General features: G+C 41.1%; 1 protein-coding gene across 2 annotated transcripts in view; it reads right to left on the reverse strand.

Moving 5' to 3' along the window:
• Nucleotides 1-2,621, reverse strand: part of Kcnn2 (potassium calcium-activated channel subfamily N member 2) — a 350,618-nt gene extending 347,997 nt beyond the window's left edge. Inside the window, exon 1 of one of the 2 annotated variants that reach the window (XM_075968719.1) lies at nucleotides 2,123-2,621. The gene's annotated coding sequence lies outside the window, so the exon portion shown is untranslated. The remainder of the gene's footprint in view (nucleotides 1-2,122) is intronic. The other variant, XM_075968720.1, reaches the window with a different exon arrangement.
• Nucleotides 2,622-23,405: the final 20,784 nt, after the last annotated feature.

Genomic DNA, 23,405 nt, shown 5'->3' on the forward strand with positions numbered 1-23,405 from the left:
AAAAATCATGCAATATGTGGTCTTCACACTCAACTTTTCAGTTACGATTATATCACTAAGAATTAATAATGTTGTTATGAGTCGTTTAGCCTATTTTTGAACTGTGTAGATCTGTGTATGCATGTTTATGTGGGGGGGAGGTGGGCATACATGTTGTGTAGAGGCCAGAGGTTGACCTCAGTGTCTTCCTCACCCTCTCCACCATATGACTGAAGACAGTCTTTCCATTTGCCAATTCAGCTTCACTGGTTGGCCAGAAAACTCCCAGAGACCTTCTTCCCTACTTGCTCAGCTTTAGGATTATGGATATACATGGCCACGCCCAGTGTTTTTACATAGGTGCTAGACCCAAACTCAAGTCCTTGTGCTAGCACAGTAGTACAACTGGGCCATCTCACCGGTACCGTACATGCTTTTGATGGCTGTCTGACATTCCTCCGCATGGCAACACCAGGCTGCTCCAACCACTCGCTAGCAGCAGGTAGTAAAGTTCCTTCCATGATTCTGTTTACTGGAAACCAGACTGTGGTGTGTCTTTGCACGCATGTCATTCACTGGAAATGTGCCCATTTGCTCAAGAGTTGGAGCTCAGATGGGGCATATGATCAAAATGCTATATGGTAACCTACTGGCTTCCAAAGTTGTGTGTCCCTGCAGCAAGGTGTGAAGACCTTTTGGACCCACTCATTCTTTTCAGTGTCTTAATACTTTTGATCTGGGGCCAACCAAATACTTACAAAAGGAACCTCAGTCTAGCCTTGACTTTTCCTTCCACTTGTTAGAGGTAATTACCACCACTGTTTATACTGACTAATTCGTATTCCAAATTTTTCAAGGTTTCTCTTGCCATTCTCCAAATGGAAATAACTTTTAGTCTGGCTTTTGTTGCTCATGTTGCTTTTGTTTTGCTTTGCTTTCAGACAAAGGGCTTTATGGACCCCAGGCTGGCCTAACCGTGAATTCATGATCCTCCTGCCTTTCTCTCTCAAGTGCTGTGGTTACAGGACTTGACAGACTTTGGGAAAACACTTTGCCAACTGGGCTGCACCCCAGTCCACACCACAGAGCTAAGTGTTAGGCAGTGTCCTGTTACTTTTTCTTTATGGGTCTCTCACTAGTGGACTTGTTTACTGATTGTGATCTGTTGCCCTTGACGAGAATACAAAGATCTAGGTGGCCTTGTTCACTCTTCTGCCCGCAGTGGCTAGAACAGCATGGACAGGTGAGTATGTGAGGGGCAGAGTCACGTGATGTACTAAGAATGTGCGAGAGCATTGTTCTGGGACCAGATGTGCTCAGTTTCAACCTTGGCTTCTCCATTTACTCTGACCATGATCAAATGACTTAAAATGTCTATTCCCAAGTCGCTTCATCTGGGACAAAGAAGTGCTTGGTAAATGCACTCATTATGAAGGGGCAAGGGCCGCCATTACCTTTCCCTGGCTTGAGCATAAAGGGCTCAAACTAGCCTGGGTCTTAAGAGTACCCTACTTCCCCTCAAGTTTAGCATCCACCTAGTCTTGCAGGTTCCGGTTCCCATAGCCAAGAGAAGGAGGTTGAGAAGCATAGAAGTGTACTTTATAGTCCAGAAATCATCCTGTCACCGCGACGCTGAAGAAGCTGAACTGGGTGGGTGTCCCCGTTTTAAATAAGTGAGTGTCTCACAAGCCATCCCCCCATACTCCCAACAAGGCATCACACACAAAACCACAACGCTCTTCCCACCCTCTTTTTATTTCGTCTCCTATTTTTCAAAGAGAAGGCAGGTAAGTTAGGAAGATAACAACACACAAGACAAGGAAAGAGAGGAACAGAGAAATAAAATGAGAAAGAAGGGATGGAAGTGCAAAAGGAGGCGGGAATAATTTCAAGCCAGCCATGGCATTGACCTTCTAATGTAAACAGTAAAATGCCGAAATTAGAGAGCCCAAGGAAATCCCGCCCAAACCCCCACAAGGCAATGCTTTCACTCAGGGATGTGGGGAGGCTAGGCAAAAGCTATGTGGGAAAAGTCTTGGTGAATGACCAGAGGCCTGGGTCAGGCAGGAAAGGCAAACCTCTGGGGGATGCTGGCCCCATTAAAATTGTAGTCCCCAGCATGTCACCTTAGTCCAGGGCTTACCTCAGTCTGTAACCAGGAATCCAGCTCCATTTGAAGCATCCCTTGCCTCAAAGTGGTAAGCTTGGCCTTGGTTAAACACGCCAGGGGGCCCTGCCCCAGTGCATATCCACTGAGATTCCCAGCCGATACCTCAGGAGGAACTGTTTCCATTTGAGATGGACCAGGGATCCTGGCCAGGACCAGCTGCCCCTCAGAGCCAGAGCCAAATTCCGTGACAGCTTGCAGAGAGGATGCCAAGGGGCTGCAGGGAGCCCCTGGGTGTGGGCAGCGAGCCGGGGGCGCGGCTGGGACCAGCCAGGCCCCGGCTGCCCACTCGTGAAGGTCTAAGTCCACACCTTTGGGAACTGGCTTCTGCCTGCTTGTCCCTGCTCCAGCACGACAGTGCTGAAATTGCGCGGGCGCCCCAAGATGCCCCGCCGCCACTGGGGGACTTCCTCCTTCCCGCGTCCTCGGCGTGCGGGAGAGCACTGGTGGGCGGGGGACCCCGACCGGTCAGGGTTGTCGCCGACCTTGAGGCTACCGTGGGCTGTGCGTGCGCCAAAAATAAAACTCGGGCGCGCGCACGCGCGCGCACACACACACATACACACACACACACACACACACACACACACACACACACACACACACACAGAGGAATGCATGCATAACCTATACTTGGCACTTCATTCCCAGGAAAGCTACCCTTAAACAGCATAAAGCACAGGAGAGGAGGGAACCCTGTCCTGGAGACATCGTGCCCAAGACCAAATTTGGGATGATTTTTATTTTAAGGTTTGAATCGAACATTCTCAGAAAATAAAAGGACCCAGGACAAATTCCATGCTCTTTTCATGTGTGGGGTAGAGAAATTGGAACCTAGCTGCAGGTGTGATCACTGCGGCTTGGAGAGAGGGAGGAATCACTGAGGCAGGGACTTTCCCTTCTCTGGGTTTGCTGCAAGCCCCGGAGCCGCAGGGGTTAAGGCGGCGCAGCACGCCTGCAGGCTTTCCCAAGCAGAGAGCTAGCGCGGGCGGGGGCGCGCAGGGGAGAGCCGGGGATCTCCCGCCCGCTGGGCTCCTGGGGCGCTTCCCTCACCGTGCTATTTATAGCTCGGCTTCCAGCTGCTGCAGGGAGCTCACCCCGCCAGGGCTTGTGGAGCTGTGGGAGCCCTTCAGAAGCAAAGAATTTTCATAAATTCTCTGAATGACAAAGATGTCTCTTGATTGTCGCCTTTCAGTCCTGCCACTATATATCCATATATATATTTCAAGTTGAAGTCTCTCTCTCTCTCTCTCTCTCTCTCTCTCTCTCTCTCTCTCTCTCTCTCTCTCTCTCACACACACACACACACACACACACAAACACACCGTGTGTGTGAAAGCATTTACAACAATTTATGAATGCAACCAGGCAGCTTGTTATTGTGAATTGTGGGAGTTCCCTTTGTTATCAGTTGCTTGATTTAAAAAATAAATAAATAAAATAAAGACAATTCTCAGTTGGTGTTGGTTTAAAGGCCCATTTTATATTTTCTGCAACACTCAAGCTATCTGCAGGTTGATTTCATAATCATGTGTCCAATAAAAAGATTGCAGCAAATTCAAGAGCACTGAAAAAAAATCATATCCCCTGTCGTCTCACTGCCTGCTGTGTGAGGTCTCAGACCTCTCTGTTTGTGAGCACAGGGGGCGGGTGGTATCTGGCAAACAAAAACATCAGAAGTTCCGGTGAGACATGTGGATTCTCAGCTCCAGAAGACTAGGAAGGTAGAGGGTGGAGGAATTCTCCTGCCTGATTTCTGCTCAGCATAAAGTAGAGCAGACTACCAGTCTAGAAGATTCTAGACTGTTATCTTCTTACCAAGCCCCTGTCTGCAATAACTTCTACCTGAAAAGGCGTCTCTGGGATGTGCAAAGCCCTTGTGGTCCCCTGGACACTGCAGAGGATTGGGAAATGGCAAATGGCATTTGCTAAGGAGGCTGAGAAACCATCAAAGGGGACACAGACTCCCGGTGGTTCTCCCGGTGGTTCTCCCGGTGGGCAGAACTAGGCCACCTCTCTCTGCATCTCTGGGTCCTACATCTGCAGATTTTTCTTTCAGAGCTGACTTCGGTGTAGTAAAAGCTTATTATTTATTTAACTGCATTTAACCAGAATGATCCTAAACTGCAGACTCTAATTGAGTCAACTTAATTAAATTATGGGCCAGGTTAAGAAAATGTTTTCACTCTGTATTCATCACCCCACTCTAGCAAAAAGAGAGACCAGCACCTCTCCCACCCCAACCCCCATTCTCCATCTCAACCCTGTCTGTGCTTTGGGTCTGCAATCAGGTTCCAGGATACATCCCTGAGATGCTACAGAAAGACTCTGCACCTCATTTTCATCCTGGCTGCTTAGAGGGAAGTGTCAATTTGCTTTACCATCCTTCTTCAGGTCCTCATTTGTCATGTGTGAATAACAGTAATAGCAGCCGTCTCATGGAGTTCTTAGGAGATTAAATGTGGACATCTGTATGAATTGCCTGGACCAGTGGCTAAAAGCTCAATAAACAGGAAATATTGTGGCTGCCCAAATATGAGTTGGATTTGATTTGGATGAATTTGAGCAAAGGGCTTTTTCAATAAAATCTATTTTACCTATGCAAATCTTCACTATAAATTAGTTTTTTTTTCCACCATGCTGCAGCGGATACCCCCAAAGGCATTTATGTATAAGGAGGCTCCTGGTCATTAAACTGCATTCCTTCTTCCACAGAAAGAAAACAGCTCTTCCGAGGGCCTTTTAAAAGTCCTTCTGCTAATCCACACACTACACTGATACCCAGTATAGAGAATCCCCAACTGATAGTGTTGCAAGGCTATCCCGAGGAGAGCACTGTGTGATATGGACACCTCTTTAATCCCGAGACCACTCTATGATGTTTTCCTAGGAGGAGCAGTTTTTTCTATTTAATTAAAGACATAAAAGCTGGGCAGCAGTGGTGCACACCTTTAATCCCAGCTCTCGGGAGGCGGAGGCAGCTGGATCTCTGTGAGTTCGAGGCCAGCCTGATGTACAAGAGCTAGTTCCAGGTCAGCTAGGGCTACACATAGAAACACTGTCTCTAAATCCTGTCTCTACCTTCCCTTTTTTAGACAGGAATTTCTGGTTTTCAGTCTGTAGCCAGGCATAGTTATATAGTCAAATTCTAAGGAACTGTACAAGGCAGTGTCCTGTGGCTGATTCCAAGAAGCCTCCCTGCTGAGGTTTTGTACCACGGCAGAGAAAAGATGTTTAGACTAATCACAATACATCTCACATGCAAATGAAGACTTATGTTTACACCAATCACAGCCTTGTCCTCTAACACCAACTACAACAATCCCTCTACCAGGTGACCATGGGGTATGTTCCACAGAAATGCTTTCATGGCCACTCAGAGTTCACTGAGGTTTATAATAGCAAAATTTCTGGAACAAATGGATTGAAGCAGTCATGACTGAGGCTGCTAGAGCCAGGTCAGCTTTAATAATCATTTCGTTTTTCTCAGTGCATCCATGAAATGTTCAAAATGGCCAGTGCTGGCATAATAGTAGTCTAATTGGTTATTTTATTGACTATCCTTTTGCTCGAAGAAGTCAAGGCAGCAAAGACAGTCCAACAGTGGCCGAGCTCACTGTACAAAACCTGTTTAAGTTGATTAAGCCAAAATAACGGGAGGGTGTGCTGTGGGAAAATGGTCTTGTATCCTGAAAAGATTTGTCACTTGTATTGGTTTAATAAAACACTAATTGGCCAGTAGTCAGGCAGGGTAACCAGAATAGGAGAATACTGGGAAGAGGGAAAGTTCAGCCTGCAGCTGTCACACAGACACAGGAAAGCAAGATAAGAATGCCTCACTGATAAAAGTTACCAAGTCGTGTGGCTAACACAGAAAAGAATAATGGGTTAATGTAAGTTATAAGAGTTAATAAGAAGCCTGAACTAATAGGCCAACCAGTTTATAATTCATGTAGACTTCTGTGTGTGTTTCTTTGGGACCGAACAGCTAAGGAACTGGGCCAGAAAACCTCTGTCAACAAGGGTGCCTGCCCTATACAATAAGAAAATAAATTATAATATCTAAGCCCTCCCAGAGTTTGGGGGTGTTGTGAGGAGTCTGCCTCTTCGTGTGGGTGTGCCTGTGTGCTTCTTCAGTTTTAATGAGGCATGCTGCCTTTCTTACTGCTTTTTACTTCCATAATTGGTGAAGAAAATAGCAGTCAAGACTCTTAGACGGTAACTTAAGCACAGTCTCTTTACTTTCAGTCCTGAAGGAGATTTTGTTTGTTGCTTTGTTTTTAAATTTGTGTTTCATGTACGCAAGTGCTTTGCCTGGATTCATGTCTATGTGCTCCTTGTGTGCCTGGTGCCAATGGAGACCCGAAGAGAGCGCTGGATTCCTTGAAAGTGGAGTTACAGACAGTTGTTAGACAACATGTGGACACTGGGAAGAAGAACAGTGCTCTTACCTGCTAAGTCTTGGGGAGATAATCTCCCCTTTCCTGTCATAATTTAGGGGCTGAAGTTACAAAGTCATGAGCAGCCAGTAGCAGAATCCCCTGAGGTATCTGTATGGGATGTCATTTGGAGGTCATTTATGCTTGTTAAAGTAAAATTTTCTGGCAGTGTTGCACATTAAGTTGAGGTAGGACCAAGCTCCTCCTCCTGTATCAAGGCTGCACAAGGAAATCCAACACAAGAAACAGGTTCCCAAAAGCCAGCTAATGTCCAGGAACAGGTCCTGATCTTACTCCTAGGAGCCCTACAAACAAACCAAGCTACACAACAGTCATGGGAGTTAGGAGAGGGTAGGAATGGAAGGAGAGAAGGGAGGGGAAAGTGTAGTCAGTATGTAAAATGTTAGTAGAAAAAAAAGGAGGGAAAACAAAACAAAATAACAAACAAACCAAAACTAAAAATAAAGTAGTAGAGGATGGAGAAAGAATTCTTGAAGATGAAGTTGTGGCAAACTCTCAACAAACAAATCTCCAAAGAATGAAAGACACCTAAAGAAATGCTCAACATCCTTAGCCACCAGAGAAACAACTCTGAGATTCCATCTTACACCTGTCAGAATGGCCAAGATCAAAAACACTAATGACTGCTTATGCTCCATGGCTGGTGGGAGTACAAATTTGTACAGCTGCTTTGGACAAAAGTATGGTGAATTCTCAGAAAATTAGGAATCAATCTACTTCAAGTTTCAGCAATATCGCTGTTGGGTATATACCCAAAGTTATCTCAATCATACTGCAAGAACACATGCCCAACTATGTTCATAGCACATTATTTGTAATAGCCAGAATCTGGAAACAACCTAGATTACTCTCAAACAAAGAACGGATAAAGAAAATATGGTACATTTACACAATGGAATACTATTCAGTGGTTAAAAACGTAATAATATCTTGAGATTTGCAGGCAAATGGAGGGATCTAGAAAAAACATATTGAGTAAGGTAATCCAGACACAGAAAGACAAATATAATATGTACTCACTCATAAGTGGCTTTTTGACATAAAGAAAAGCCAGCCTACAGTCCATAATCACAGAGAACCTAGACAACAAAGAGCACCCTAAGAGAGACATTACATAGATCTAATGTACATGGGTAGTAGAAAAAGACAAGATCTCTTGAGTAAAATGGGGTCACAGGAGAGGGTAGAAGGGGTAAGGAGGAAAGAAGTGGAGTGGAAAAAATGTATGGGCAATGAAAACAATTTGAAAATAATTAAGGAAGCTAACAGCTAAGGTTACAACATTCTTTGCAGCTGGAGTGTAGTATCTGCAAGGGACCTATTAAGGGTTCAAAGCAACTGGCAAGCAATCAATGTCCAGACAACTGATGGTCAAGACAAGAGCTTTTCAGCTGACTTACACTCCCTTACACAAGGCAGCAAGGCTTACAGGAAGGGACTGCTAACTTCTTTAGCAGTCCTTCCTGGGGCCAATTGGTGGCTCTCAACAGTTGTGTTCATTCAGAGGGACAGTAAAAATTAAAAGCTCCCTACACTAGAGACATTAACATTAACATTCTTAGCAGTGCTTAACAGTGCTTAACTGCTAGCCAAACCCCCACAGGGAGATTTGGGTCATTGATTCCAAACAAGAATTTAGGGTCCAGTGTGGCAAATCAGCATTTTCTAAGCATTTTATAATAGCTTAGGAAACTTTGCTTTAAAAAGAATGAAGAATCCACAAGCAAGCAGAATTGCCAGACTCAAGCAGATAGAAATTCTATCATATAGTTAAGATAGCAGTACTGAAAAATGAACTTAGAATCCTCGAGTATTTAAAGCCTAAAACCAGACATGCTCATTCAAATACCTACATGCAGGAAGTGGATAAATAGTGTACACAGTCTTCAGTAATAGCATGTGCCTCAATGCCTTTCAGATCTGACTAAATGCCTACTGATACGGAAGCACCCCTGGAAGGACACAGCTAAGGACTAGGAGGCAATAGCACTCCTCCTGGGAATAGTCTAGGACCCAACAAAGAAGTCCTCACTCCCAGTGTGTATGGTCTTCTGCATATCTGCCAGTGGACTTCAGGAATCATCGGCACTGTAACTCACATAGGGCCTTCACTTTCCCCCATCATAGTCAGGGCTGTACACCCGTGCATCCACAAAGTAGGGTTCTCCTATGCTGCTATAAATGGCCGCAGAAATTTCATTTTGAAGACTGTACCTCTGAGTGAGTGCCCTGCATTTTCCTTATTCATCAGCTTACACACACTGTGGTTGGTTCCATCTCCTGGTCATTTTGTACAGTGACACAGTCAGCATACCTCTTCTGCACGTTGATTTCATTTTCTTGGGGTATAAACTCAGAATGGGCTTTACTCCATAGTTCTTTGGACTATCATGCCTGAATCAGATAGTCACAATATGTTATCCCTGAGAGAGATGATACATTATAATATTCAGAGAGTCTAGGCTTCCACCTTAAGGCTATGATTGAATGAGAACTCAGGGTGAGGAAGGATGACTATAAAGATGGTGCGCAGAAGAAACTGTATATATGATGATCAGGGAAATGGTCTGTGGTAGATGTTAACAGTGGGTAAGAGCATTTAGTCATCTTTTACTTCTACAATACTCCACCTTCACTTGAAAGTCACAAGGCTGAGTAGAAGTGACACAAGTTGTGACTCTGAGGCAGACACATTTAGTTTGATGGAAAGACTTCTGAATCTTTCCACCTCTGCTAATCAACTCCCTGAGCAAATCAACTCCTGCTCCAAACGGTCCTAGTTCCCCTTGCTTAAATGTATTGGAGGAGGCTGCTCATTCATTCTCAGCTGCTCAGACCTGAAATAATTACACAAAACTGTACTAACTGTATTAACTGCTTGGCCAATCACTTAAGTGTACTGCTAGCTAGCTCTTACATCTTAAATTGACCCATTTCTATTATTTTATATTTTACCACGAGGCTCATGGTATACCAGCAAAGTTTCAGCAGGCTCCAGCGAAGGTGCCTATCTCCTCTGGTGGCTACATGGTTTCCCACTGACTCTGTCTACTCTCTCTATATATCTTTTCCAGCCTGGCTATATTCTATTAAGCCATTGATTGAAAGCAGCTTCTTTATTCATAACCAATAAAAGCAACACATCTACAGAAGTACTTTCCACACCACAGGGGTGTCCTAACAAAACAATATAGGCTATTACCGTGGACTTGGTTGCTTCTCAGAACACGAAAGTAACCATGATTTGTCACTAACAACATAGATAATTCATAGAGTCTTAAAATCAGTAAATTGTACCTTTCACATGTATTCAAAATCCAAACTTGGGAAAATAACACCATTTTAAGATGTTAGTTCAACTGGGATTGAACTAACATCTTTGCTTAGTATCCTCCTCAATAGAGTTGTCAGGAATCCTGTTTTGTATATTATAGATTAGTTAGCACTGCCTAGAATTTTATGTGAACGAACATACAGCAAGCTTCTTTTGGAAAGGGGTCTCTTTTCTGTATGATTAGAGCAATTATTCTGAGATGTATTTATATTATTGCATACATTAATACTTTACCACTTTTTACTACCCCAAAATTCCTTTATATAAATATGATATGGGTTATTTATCCATTTATTTATCTATTGATGGGTATTTCATCTATTTCCATATTTTTAGATTATATTGAAACATCTTTGACTATTCATATTCATGTTTTTGGACACACATATGCCTGCAGCTTTCTTTGTAAGTGGTCAGGAAGGTAACAGCTAGGTCTGTGCTAGATGTATGTGTGGTGGCGTAGGAAACTTGTGCAATTGGTTTTCCAAAGTGATTTTACCACTTTACATTTCCACCAGGAGTGTGTGAATGTTTTGGCACTTCCCTCTCACTTGGTACACTCAGTCTAATTTTAAACCCATAGCTACAGAGTGGCATGTTACCATCATTCCAATGTGCATCTCCCTAATAACTACTGTGTTGAACATGTAAAATTTTGTTTGTCATTTATTTTCTTTAGTGAAATGCCTATCTAAATATCTTGACATTTTGTTATGTTCTTGTATTGTTAATTGTGGCTTACAAGAATTATTTATATATCCCAAATTAGTTCTTTTTAAAAATTGTAAACACTCCCTCCTAGTCTGATTTGTGTCCCCTCCAGTTACATTAAGGTTAAATTGATTTTTTTAAAATTTATATGTACAATATATGACATGACATTTTTTGACATTTTTAATATGCAGTGCAATGATTAAATAAAGCTAATTAATGTATCTAGTACCTTCCATACTTTGCTTTCTTTGTGGTAATAACATTTAGGATTTCTTTCTTAGCAGTTTCTAAGTTTATAATATTCTTCTCCACAGTTCCATACTGTTTGATGGCTCTCTATAACTCACCTGACCTTCCTAAGTAAAGCTTGATGTGATCCAACCACTGCATCCTTTACCACGCTAGCCCCATCACCCCCCCCTGAAGCCCAGGGCTGCACTCTCTGCTTCTGTGAGGAGTCTTCTTTGTTCGGCATGCACATGCAGATGAATGTATACAGTACTCATCTTACTTAGCACATTTGGTAGTTGGTCTACATTGCTGTAAATAACCACAGACCTTCAGTGTAAAGACCTTCACTTCGTGAATTCATAGGGCATTCCCTTTACTAATCAATCCACACACTGTGATGGATTCTGTATCCTGGTCAATTTGGACATTCCAACAGTGAAGATACCTATTCTGCATGATGATCTCACTTTTTTTGATGCAAACCCAGGAATAGGAATATTATATAATATAGAAGTGTTATTTTTGATTTTTTTAAGAAATCATCATACTGTTCTCAATAATGGCTGCCCAAATTCATATTTCCAGAAGCATTTTTTTCAAGAGTTCCCTTTCAACACATATTATCTAATGCCTACTTTTAATCTTAATTGTACAGAGGTATGTTAGTTTTATGGTATCCTAGCTTAATTTTACTTTTGTTGTCTGTAATTTACAATAACCTTTAGTATTTAGATTGTAGGTTATGACCACTTTCTTCTTTAAAGGTTTTACATTATTTATGAGTCATTCCCATTTCCTGAGCACAGTCATTTTAATTAAAACACAATTAGCACTTTAAGAAATGCTGTGTGGGTTAGTCAGGGCTTTCTAAAGGAGCAGAACCAATAGGACGGATATATATGGGATATATATACAGGACATATATATATGGGATATATATACAGGACGGATATATATGGGATGTATATACAGGACATATATATGGGATATATATATATACAGGACGGATATATATGGGACATATCAGATCAGCCTACAGGACATGTTCTGAAGAGTCAAACAATGGCTGTCTCACACTGGAGACCCTGAAAAAATCTATTAGTTGTCCAGTTCACGAGGCTGACTGTCTCAGTAATGCTAATGAGGAACTGAAACTTTAGAGCATTCCTGGAGAGTTGCTGGTCTTCTGTCTACATTGGAAACCCCAGAAATTCCTAGTGTCAGTGAAGCAATGCCTCAGCACCAGGATAGATTAACTTTCCAGTAAGAGTGAGGGCAAACAGGCAAAGAACAAAGTTTTCTTCTTTCATGTCTCTTTATGTTGGCTACCATCAGAAGGTGTGGACCAGATTTAGGGTGGGTCTTTCTGCTTTGAATAACCTGATCAGTATCAACAGAGGCCAGAGGCTTGGGTTTTAGTTGATTCTAAATGCAGTCAAGTTGACCAAAATGTATTATCTATCACACTACATATGCCTGCTAGCTACAGATTTCATTTTTCCTAGAGAACATGGGATAATTTGAGATTCACAGAGTATTTGTCTGTGTTGAAGATGGGGCACTATTCTATGCTATAAGTATTTTCATTAAACTGATTAATTTGAAAGCAAAAGGAAGAAGTCTATAGTAAAAAATTGAAGACCTCTTCTTACTAAATTATTTAATGTTTATTAGATACAGGCCTTCTCAGTTTATAGCTCTTAATGAATGGATGCACAATAGTAATTCTTGGTGAAATTAGTGAGTTTACTACTGTACATAAAAACAGTCAAGCAAAAATTATATTGACTACCTTTTGTCCTCTTTAACCACTCACTCACCAAGCCAGGTGTATCACTTTCACAGATTCATTTAACATTTTTGTCATTCTTCCATTATCTTTCTAACTGCCTATTAAATAATGACATTTGAATGCAAGGTTTCATATGAACAATACAATAAAATATCATGCCAATTCTGGAATCTCAGAAAAAATAAATTGCTAGCTATAATAAATAGTCAAGAGCAATACATGTGGTTGAAGTACTTGCTGTGAAACACAAGGAACTGAATTTGGATGCTCAGATTTCACATGAAAGCCATGTAAGCCCATTTCTGATGATGCAGAGGATGGGGGATTTGGGGATCTTTCTGCCAAGACAGTCTAGCCAACTGGTGGATACCAAGTTCAGAGGAGAACCCTGCCTCAAAAAATAAGGCAGAGAGAATTAAGGAAGACATCCAGATTTGACCCTTGTCCTCCACCTGTACACATGTGGCAATGTACACCATCACATACTTGCACACACAGGAACATGTACAAATACATGCAAGCATGTACACACACAGAGAGAGACAGAGAGAACATGATATTGCATAAAATAGTGACAAATATGCTTGAATAGTTCTGTAAAGTTGGCTTCCCCTGCATTATTCAATAAATGAAAAGGTTTCTTAAATGTTGCTGTGGTGAAAAGGAGAAATTTAAAGAACTTTAGAAAATAAAGAAGAAAAGAAACAACCGTGCAGTCAGAGCAACTGCTCTCTCTCTCTCTCTCTCTCTCTCTCTCTCTCTCTCTCTCTCTCTGTGTGTGTGTGTGTGTGTGTGTGTGTCTCCATCTCTGTGACCCCTGCTGAGAACACTATTTATGCATGCCCTGTAAATCACCAGCGCACAAAGTCTTCCCCAACAGTAAGAACCTGTAGAGTTACTGCTAACTCAAGGCAATGGCACCTTCCTGAGCAGAACATTAATGATAGATAGTCTATAGCTGACCGACTCTTGGAAGTGCTACCAGGCCTGGCTCTTCTAGTCCCTGTTCATTATGTATTCATGAGCCAAGTTGGCTATCTTTTATTCTTCATTGTATTCAGGGAAGGAAAAAAATACACACATACCACCATTTTCTTGACTGAATGGGTGAAATAACTTAAAAGTCAGTATGTTGGCCTGTCAGCTTGACTAACAACTGCAAAGCTCTCTTCAGACCAATAATGAAAGTAGCTTAGTCATGGTTATAGAAATTACTCATTCACTTCTTAACACCAGGTGAATGCTTATATTTATATGAAAAGAGTACTAAGACAGTCTTGCTATTCCAAAAGTCACCTTTCATTAAGTGGTCACACTTTCATCAGGGAAAGCTTGATCACCTTAGCTGCTTCCTGTGGGATGAATCCTTTTAAACTCATATGAGATCTGCTCGTCTTTACATGGGTGATTAAAACAGCAAAGGTAGCTAACTGCTCAATGGGATCAAGAACATCCTCAAAGGTAGGAAGCAAGTTGTGGCTGTCCCTTCCCCAAACATTCAAAGACCTTGAATCTAATGTCCCTGCCTGGATTATTTTTTTTTGTATTTAACTTATCAGTTTAAATATTTTAGTTACAGCACCACAGATAAGATAGAATATGGCAATGAATAAAGAGGGAATTTGGTTTGTACCCACAAGGGAGTGCTATTGGAAACATGGTAGGCAAAAAAAGGAAAGTCCCTTATAAATTATGCATGTTCTCTGTAAGGACAATAGCATGTCCACTATGGGAGTAGAAAGTCTAATTAACTTGTGACTAGCTACCAGCTTAGCTCTCTGCAATGGTACCACACACAGACCTGGTATCGGCCTCTGCTTTTAGGTCGTGCATTCTTTATTATGGTAGCCAGATCAACCTAGATAAAGAGACAACCACTAATTGAGAAACAGAGAGAGAGAGAGAGAGAGAGAGAGAGAGAGAGAGAGAGAGAGAGAGAGAGAGAGAGAGAGATCATCAGGTAACATAGTACTTACTGCCAAGCTGAAGACCTCAGTTAGATCCATATGACCCACATGGTGGAAGTAGAGAATAAATTTGTTCTAGTTGTCCTCTGACCTCCACATTTACACTATGGCATGTGCAGTGTGTGTATCACCCCTCCAAACACCCAGGCACTCTAAATAAAGAAAAAACAAATAAAACTATGCTGTTGAACCTACACATAGCCTCTATTCCAACTCTTCTCTAATACTATAAGTTCTAGGGAAATGGGGGAAAGGGACTAGATCAAGGAATAAGTTTCCTAACTTCTTGTAGTGTTGTCAGTAGGCACCCCACCCATGTGGATGCCCCTTGGCACACTCTTATAGGGGACACAAATGTCTTCATGTCCTATGTCCATTTTCAGAGAAACAGCTACATCTCTTTGTTCAGAAGTCTCCTGTTCTTTCCTAACCTGGTGTAGGAGAATGTGTTAGCCTCTGCCTATGAGTCAGTGCAGACTGGGACCTTAGATCTCTATCTGTCTTTGACTGGACAGTCAGATACACGATCCTGTGTTCTGCTTCCATCCCTGACCATCCCCAGCAGCACACCCAGTGAGATAATAGTGTTGGGATGTTTCTCCTAGCTGATGAGTGAATATGCTAGGAACAGGGCAGTGCTTGGCTCTCATCCTTTAGGTGGCCTAGGAACAGTCATGATGTCTTAGGGATTTGTTGAGGAGAGAAAGCAAAGGTTGGAGAGATTAGACCCAACCCCAGGCCTTCCATCCCTTCTCTATGAATTGAAGAGGGTCAGAGAAGAACTGTGAAAAGCTATGCTATGACTGAACAGTCATAAAATATTACTTTCTATCTGTTGACCATGAGATTAGGAATGCACAATCTAAAAAATTTGGTATAAGCTGTTATTTACAACAAAAAAGGACTCAGCAGGCTATAGTTATAGATTTGTGCATACATATGTAGACACAGGCATACATATAACTCTACGTAGGTAATGATAACAATCAAAGAAAAGAAACTATTCATTTGAGAGTGGGGGGCAAGAGAGAGTACCTGGGAAGGTCTAGAGTGAGGGACAGGAAAAGGAACAGTGGTATAGTTCTATTTTATTTAAAAATGTATATTTAAAAGGAATTTTAAAAGGTGCGTTCTTACCTAAGCCCAAATGAATGCTAGGTAGACATTTGCAATAACATCAACTCTTTCTCACTACGTGCAGCCTTACTGACCCCTGCCCTGCTCACCCCAATAATCTAGAGGATAAAATTTAAAAGAATGAAAACGCTGCTCATTTCTGAGTCTTATTGCCATCATTCTGACAAAGTGTGCTTCCTTGTTACAATGCACTCATTTCTCAATAGTGTACTCTATATTTTGCTTCTGAAATTTGCCTTAGACGTAAGAAAATTGAGTTTCCAACTGTTTCACCTCTTTGAAATGATATAGTTCCACTGCTATAAATAACCAGCATTTTGTTGCTATCAACAGGAATCTATAAGGAATTTAGTCTAAATGGTCACCTGCAAAGAGGGATGCCAGAGTGTTTTCTGCAAGGTGAGAAATGAGCTAGGTGACCCAGCCAGTCCAGATGACAAGACACAAAGGCCCACATCCATCATATCAATGTACCCCTGCCATTTCATGTTCATGTCATTGACTCAAACAGCAGTACCTAAACTAGCAGCTATGAGTTGTTAAGGTACTGCAAGACAAGAAATCCAGGTAAGATGCAATAATAATTGGAACCAGAAGAAACGATATTAAGAACAAGGGTCCCTCTGTCTATTGTCATTTTTTTTAGAAGCAGAAGAAAGAGCGAGAGTGACACTTGGTGGCCATTACAAGATAGCACAAAGGACTGAGCAATGCTCTTCCCCATCAACATTGTTCTGGAGATGTGAGGATAAGAAAAGAAGTGCATTGTTCATTAAAAATATATAAATAAAGATAAACAAGGCCAGTGTTTGTAGCAATCGCTTCGAGTATCACCCTTGCTCTCTGATTAGTACCATAATAACAGATATGACACAATATGGCAGATGTTTGGAAGGGGCATAAGCTAGTAAATTCAAAGGACTTTTCAGAAGAAATGAAGTCACTGAAATGCTAACTCATGTAAGTACTTAGTTTGGCAAAACTTTATGATGAGCACTGTGATGTTTATTCTTGGTTGTTGACTTTATTAAAACCCAAATGTCTGGGTACACCTGCGAGGGAGACTCTTGACTGAATCATTTGAAATGGGAAGTCCCGTTTTAAATCCAGATCTTTTGAAGTGGGAAGATCCAGCTTACATTTGGGACATGCCTTTTGGTGACAGCCTATATGAAGGACATGGAAGAAGGAAACACTTAATCTTTAACTGCTTCTCTCTCTTGCAGGTAAATAGAGACTACTATAACAGACTATTTCTTTGCGATTCCAATGTATACTGAAGATCACCAAAGACATCCGGCCTCATGGACTAAGCAACTAGTGGACTTTTAAACTTTGTGTTAATAGGCATACATTGTTGGATGAGCTGGAACACAGCCTGTGAGTCACTCCGATAATCATATATATTTATAGTGTATGAGTGCATGCACCTGTACAAATACAGATATATTTGTTTCTATTCATTCTAACAGTTCTCTTCCTCTAGAGAAACCTGGCTACGATGGCACCACCTTTAAGTGCAGCCATACTCAACCAAAGCACAGAACCTGGTCATGGTTCTCTAAAAGGAAATATTCCTAACCTTTGTTTAAACCCAAATTCCTCCTATGAAGATATTTCAGCACAACCCAATTTATTTCCAGCCATGAATATGTTTTAGCTGTATTTTACCAATAAATATCTGAACAAGGAAAGTGCTGAAGCCAAAGCAGTTACTCAGTGAATGTACCCATAAACAGATGGAAAAGGTGTAAGCAAGAGGAAATCAGAATGATTTGTAAACATACTTAAAACAGGTATTTTTTCTGCAGTATGAGTCACCAAGGTATAGTAACAGGTAGGTAAGTATCTGTGGCTAAGGTATTATACAGACAGGCCCTGGAAACGATTTTAAGCCTTGTCTATAGAATGGGTTCATTCAAAAAGTTTTAATATGCCTTTATGCAGTCACCACCGGATAATTAAAAAAAATCTCTGAGACAAGGTCTCAAGTATGCAGTTTATCTGAAGGTCACAGTTAACTCTAATGTGACTCTGTAGCTGAGCACTGATGTGTCAGAATGGTATTCCCAAATCTCCAGATCTCCTCAAACTCCTAAAAATGATCAACAACTTCAAAAGCCTTTTAATTAGATTATATTTCTTGATTGACAGTTACTATATAATACATCAAAATGAGCAACTAAAAAATTCATCAACTCAGTGTCTTGGCTTGAATATGAATGCACCTCCATGGGCCCATGCATTTGAATGTTTGGTTCCCACTTAGTGAATGTTTAGGAAGGATGAAGAGGTGTGAACTCATTGGAGGACGTGTACCAATGGGGGTGGGATTTGAAGTTTAAAAATCCCGCACCAGTCCCAGTTTCACTCTTTGTCTTCCTCCTGCCTGTGGATCGGGATGTAAGCTCTTGGCTACTGCTCTGGCACCATGCTTGCCTGACTGCTGCCATGCTCTTCGCCATGATGATGATGGGCTAACCTTGTGAGACTGCAACCAAGTCTCCAGTTAAATGATTTCTTTTATAAACTGCTTTAGACGTGGTGTCTCTTCACATCCATAGAACAGTAACTAAGACAGACACTGGAAGCCCGGTGTGCTGTATTGCTGAGACAGGCTTGGCTGCTTGGTGGAATGTGGGTGTTGGGACTTTGGATTAGGAAGGCAGCTAGATATTTCAAATGGGTCTCAATGGACCATCCTAGTGGGATCTTGGAAGTCCATAGCGCTGAGAGCAATGTGGACTATGGAGGCTGAGCTCAAGAGGCTTCAGAAGGGAAGAATATTAACAAGTGGCCTATAGATCATTCTTGTGATATTTTGGCAATGAATGTGGTTGCATTTTACCCTTGTCCTAAGAATCTGCCTGAGGCTAAATGAAAGCATTTTGGACTAATGTCCTTAGAAGAGGAGATTTCAAGACAACCTAGCATAGACTGTGTCACACAGATATTAGTGACCACTCATTATACACACACACACACACACATCTATCTATCTATCTATCTATCTATCTATCTATCTATCTATCTATCTATCTATCTATCTATCTATCTATCTATATATATATATATATATATATATAGAGAGAGAGAGAGAGAGAGAGAAAGAAAGAAAAGGAGGAAGCAAGACAGGAAGAAAAACAAAATGAACAGTTTGAGAATCAGAAGAGCACCAGGGAAGGGAATGCTGGAGCCAAGTTCTATGATCCAGAAGATGAGAAAGAAAGTTCAAAGAAAGGCCTGATGTTAAATAGAATAAAGGGAGTGGTGTTCTCAGGGTAAGACCCCACACAGATAATCCTTAAATCCTTTAAAAGGAAACGGCTTGAGGGATTTCCTTTGTATGTATGTATGCATGCATGTACATGCACGCACACACACACGCAAACATATGTCTGTCTTAACAGAAGGCATCTGTGTACTCAGGATGCTTTGGAATTGTCAGTTTTAACATGCAAGTTTGATTTAAGTAGGTCGAGGAAACCTCACCTCCCACACATGCAGATGCAAAAGGAAGTCACATTCTAATTACCCCTCCAGACAGCTATAAATATGCATACTTGATACTTCACAGATACCGTATGAAAATTCAACAAGTGATAGCTTTTGAAATTGTGGCAGGGATAAGGCATCTGAACCCATATCACTGAGTCTTTTCTTCATTGATTATAAAGGGGGTAAGTGTGCAGATTCCTATAAAAGCTGATGCTCTACACTGCACCATTGGAAGTAGGGAATCTTGATGAAAAGTGGAAGGTTTCGCAGTTATGCAGTATCAGCCATAAGACACACAGCCTGCCTTCTTTTCATTTTTAATAATTCCTTTATTTCTTGAGATCAATACAATTACATCATTTTCCCTTACCTTTCTCTCTCTTCAAACCCTCCCAAGTATACTCCTTTGCTCTATTTCAAATTCATGGCTTCTTTTCTCATAACTGTCACAGGCACACACACACACACACACGTATATATGTAGTATATTTTCCTAAATATATAAAACTTGATTGGTCTATAAAATGTTACTTGTATGTATATGTATGTTTTAAGGTCTGAACTTTGGTATTAGATGACTAATCAGTGTACTCATCCCTGAAAAAGACTGTTTCCTCCACTCTCTACATTCCTTAGTTGTCAACAGTTCTTTATCCAGCATTGAGGCCTTGTGAGCCTTCCACTATCACATTACCGTGTGCACTGGTATCATCCTTAGCGTGGGTACTGGTGTCATTTTTGCTCAGGTCATGTTTCAGCAACCATGTTGCTTGGACTTCATGAATGTAGTCTCTGACATTTCTAGGAGACATAACTTCACAGCAAACTCCCTGCTACTCTGGTTCTTAGAAATTTCCCATCCCTCTTTGCAATGGTCCCTAAGGCTTAGGTATAGGAGTTGTATTGTAGATGTATCCATTGGTACTGGACTATACAACTCTGCATTTTGATTTGCTATGTTTTTTTTTTAATAATGATCTCCTTCTGCTGCAAAGAGAACTCTCCTTGATGAAACTATACTTTGTGACAACTACAATTACCTGTAGATGTAAGGACAAATTTATATAATGTAGTCAGGGATTAATTGGTTTTGTGATCTAGCAGTTGCAGGTTCCCCTTCAAGACCCATAACTTCACTAGCTCTGAGTAGTTGGCTACATTTTCATTACTAAGTCAGATTCCATTTTTGTTAAATGAGTCTTAAGTCCAATAAGAGAGCTGTTGGTTACTGTCAAGGTATATATGTTACCACTGCACCCCTTGGGTTATGATGTCATGTTGGTCATTATTGTGGTTCATAGGCATTATACCTGGGTAGGAGTGTTACTTGCTTCACTCTTTTGGAAGCTTTCAGAGTGACTTTAGGTTCCGTAAAAGTAATTCTCAGGGAACATGCTTTCAGATAAAATCCAACCCAGGAGCCTCTTCTTCCTGTGTCTAAAGCACTTGCTTCTTATAGGTTTATAGCTTGTCTTTATAATGCTGATGTGTTAACACATAAAAATAATAGTTTTCTTAGGCCAGTTGACAGCTACTTAAGTAGTACAGTTGATTTTTTAGGATAGAATGTCCCTTTTCTTATGAAAAGATATGATGCCGGAGGATGGGGGGAGGAAAAAGGAAGAAAAGAAGGAAGGGAGGAAGGAAGGAAGGAAGGAAGGAAGGAAGGAAGGAAGGAAGGAAGGAAGGAAGGAAGGAAAACATAGGCTCCAGAATATTTGGATACCAACGGATCAAGTGCCTCACATCTATATATAACTAAATTCTATTCTAAATTCTATGATATTATCAGTGGACTATCATCAAAATCTAAAGTCATTGTTCTCTTATTTTCAATATTGGAAGTTAAAAAATTCTATACCTATAAATAAAAAAATATTCATAGTCTTTCAAAACAGTGAGGTACTGTTGTGGAAAAGGCCAGAAAACATCAGTGCACACGGCCAAACTTCAGGCCCAGACATGCCAATCACTCACTGTGAAACAGGAACAAGCTGGTTTATTTCTTGGACTGCAGAGTAGACTTCGCCCCACTCTCTGAGCATGACTATGGATAAATATCAGGATCTTCAGTTTTACATGTTCTTCATCTTGAATCTCACCTGGGTAAGGTTTTTCTCTCTTGATTGTGCTCTTACAAACAAAATTTTTGTCTTAGAGAAATGTTAATCAGACACAGTTTATAACACTGTTGCTTTTGAGTCTAAGGCTGAAGAACCAGCAATATCTAAGTATAACATAGGAAATATATTTGATTAAACATTGTTAAACATGGTATTAAGCAAATATATTCAAATAAAAGATAGTAAGTATCTACGGATAATATTTATATACAATATATGTAAAACAAGATCCTGTCTTAATCAGTTGATAAAATATAGTGACTAGAAACTAGCAAGAATTTAACTCTTGATCTTCCTTGAAACAGTGATGCTGGTTCAACACAGTGTTCCCAGTGATTTTAAAAAACATTGCAAGCTGGGCGGTGGTGGTGCACGCCTTTAATCCCAGCACTCGGGAGGCAGAGGCAGGCGGATCTCTGTTAGTTCGAGACCAGCCTGGTCTACAAGAGCTAGTTCCACGACAGGCTCCAAAACCACAGAGAAACCCTGTCTCGAAAAAACAAAAAAAAAAAACAAAAAACAAAAAAAAACCATTGCAAATAGCAAAGACCACTGATTATATATGTCACATATATGCTTAAACCTACACAGTTATAGGGAGAAAGGGAAGTCTTGAATGACTGTACATAGTTTGACAAGGATATGGCCAAGTCAAGTATTAATGCCTCAGCCCCAAGGGAGTGGCAAAACCTTCCCCAGGTAAGGTTCAGAGGGATGGCAAAGCCTTCTTCTGGTCCAAATGGAAATGTTGACAGTGTGCACAGAAAATGACCCCCATAGCTTTCTCCTTCTGGATGTTTACAGCCTGAAGACTAGTCTCTTTACACAGAGTACTTCAACCTAGACTAGCTAAGATTGCTGGACTCCAGGCTGATGCAGTTATCCATCAGAGAACCCAGGCCACCTAGTTCCAGCTTTTCTGTGTACATGTATCAGTATGTTCATCTTCTCTTCATTCTCTCACCACCCCAGTTAGATCAAGACCTACAGCTGTGCAAAGAATAACATATAAGCAATATACATGTATACAAATACATGGATATAAATGTGCATGCATTACACGTATATGGATGTGTGAGTACATTCATTTGTTTTGATTTTTACATTTCATTTTGTTGGGAGAGTGGGTGGGTGCATGCATCCCTCACGTGCATATCATGGTCAGAGGCCAACCCTCAGGAGTCAGTCCTCTCCTCCAACTGTGAGGATTTCAGGAACTGAATTCAGGTCATCAAGCTTTTCAGAGAAAGTACCTTTCCCCAAAAGCCACCTCAGTGGACTGAGTATGTGCATTGGTGCAGGTTAAGTACTCTGACCCAACAATCTGTGTGAAATAATGAAAATAGGAAATATTTGGGGAATCAACATAATGTGCCACGTGGGGAACTCTACTCCTGACCTCATGTGCTAGGTCCTAGGTACGATATAGATATGCTAAAAGGATTGTATAAAATTACCTTATGGATTGGGAGATGGTCCAAGGAGTAAAGACACTTGCCATGGGAGTTTGACAACCCATGAGAGAAAGCTGAATCTGGTTGCATGCATATGTAGTCTCTACATTCCTGGAACAAAATGGGAAGCAGAGACAGGAGGATTGCTCAGAAGCTTGTAGAACGTCTAGCCTATAGCACACAGTCAAAGACAGAAATACTGAGAGGCCCAGCTTCAACAACACAGAAGGAGAGGACTCCAAGGCCCCTACATTTAAACTACCTACAGACTTACTTAAGTTGCCGAGGAAATAGAAATGAACCTCATGTTCAGACTTGGGTTCCCATTTTAATGATAGATCTCATTATGGATATGAAAACATTGCACAATGTGGGCAATAAGTCTGAAATCAGAAAATAAGAGATTCTTCTTTCCCCCTTTCTGCCATCTTTTATGCCAAACTTTGGCTCTGTTGGTAAGAGAAAAAAATCTATTCCATAATAGTCAGGAATCTAATAAGTGTACCATCCAAAAGAAACGAAGTTACTGGACATTAAGCAAATATTAAG

This window comes from Microtus pennsylvanicus, chromosome 4, assembly GCF_037038515.1.
Source record: "Microtus pennsylvanicus isolate mMicPen1 chromosome 4, mMicPen1.hap1, whole genome shotgun sequence".
Classification (NCBI taxonomy): domain Eukaryota; kingdom Metazoa; phylum Chordata; class Mammalia; order Rodentia; family Cricetidae; genus Microtus; species Microtus pennsylvanicus.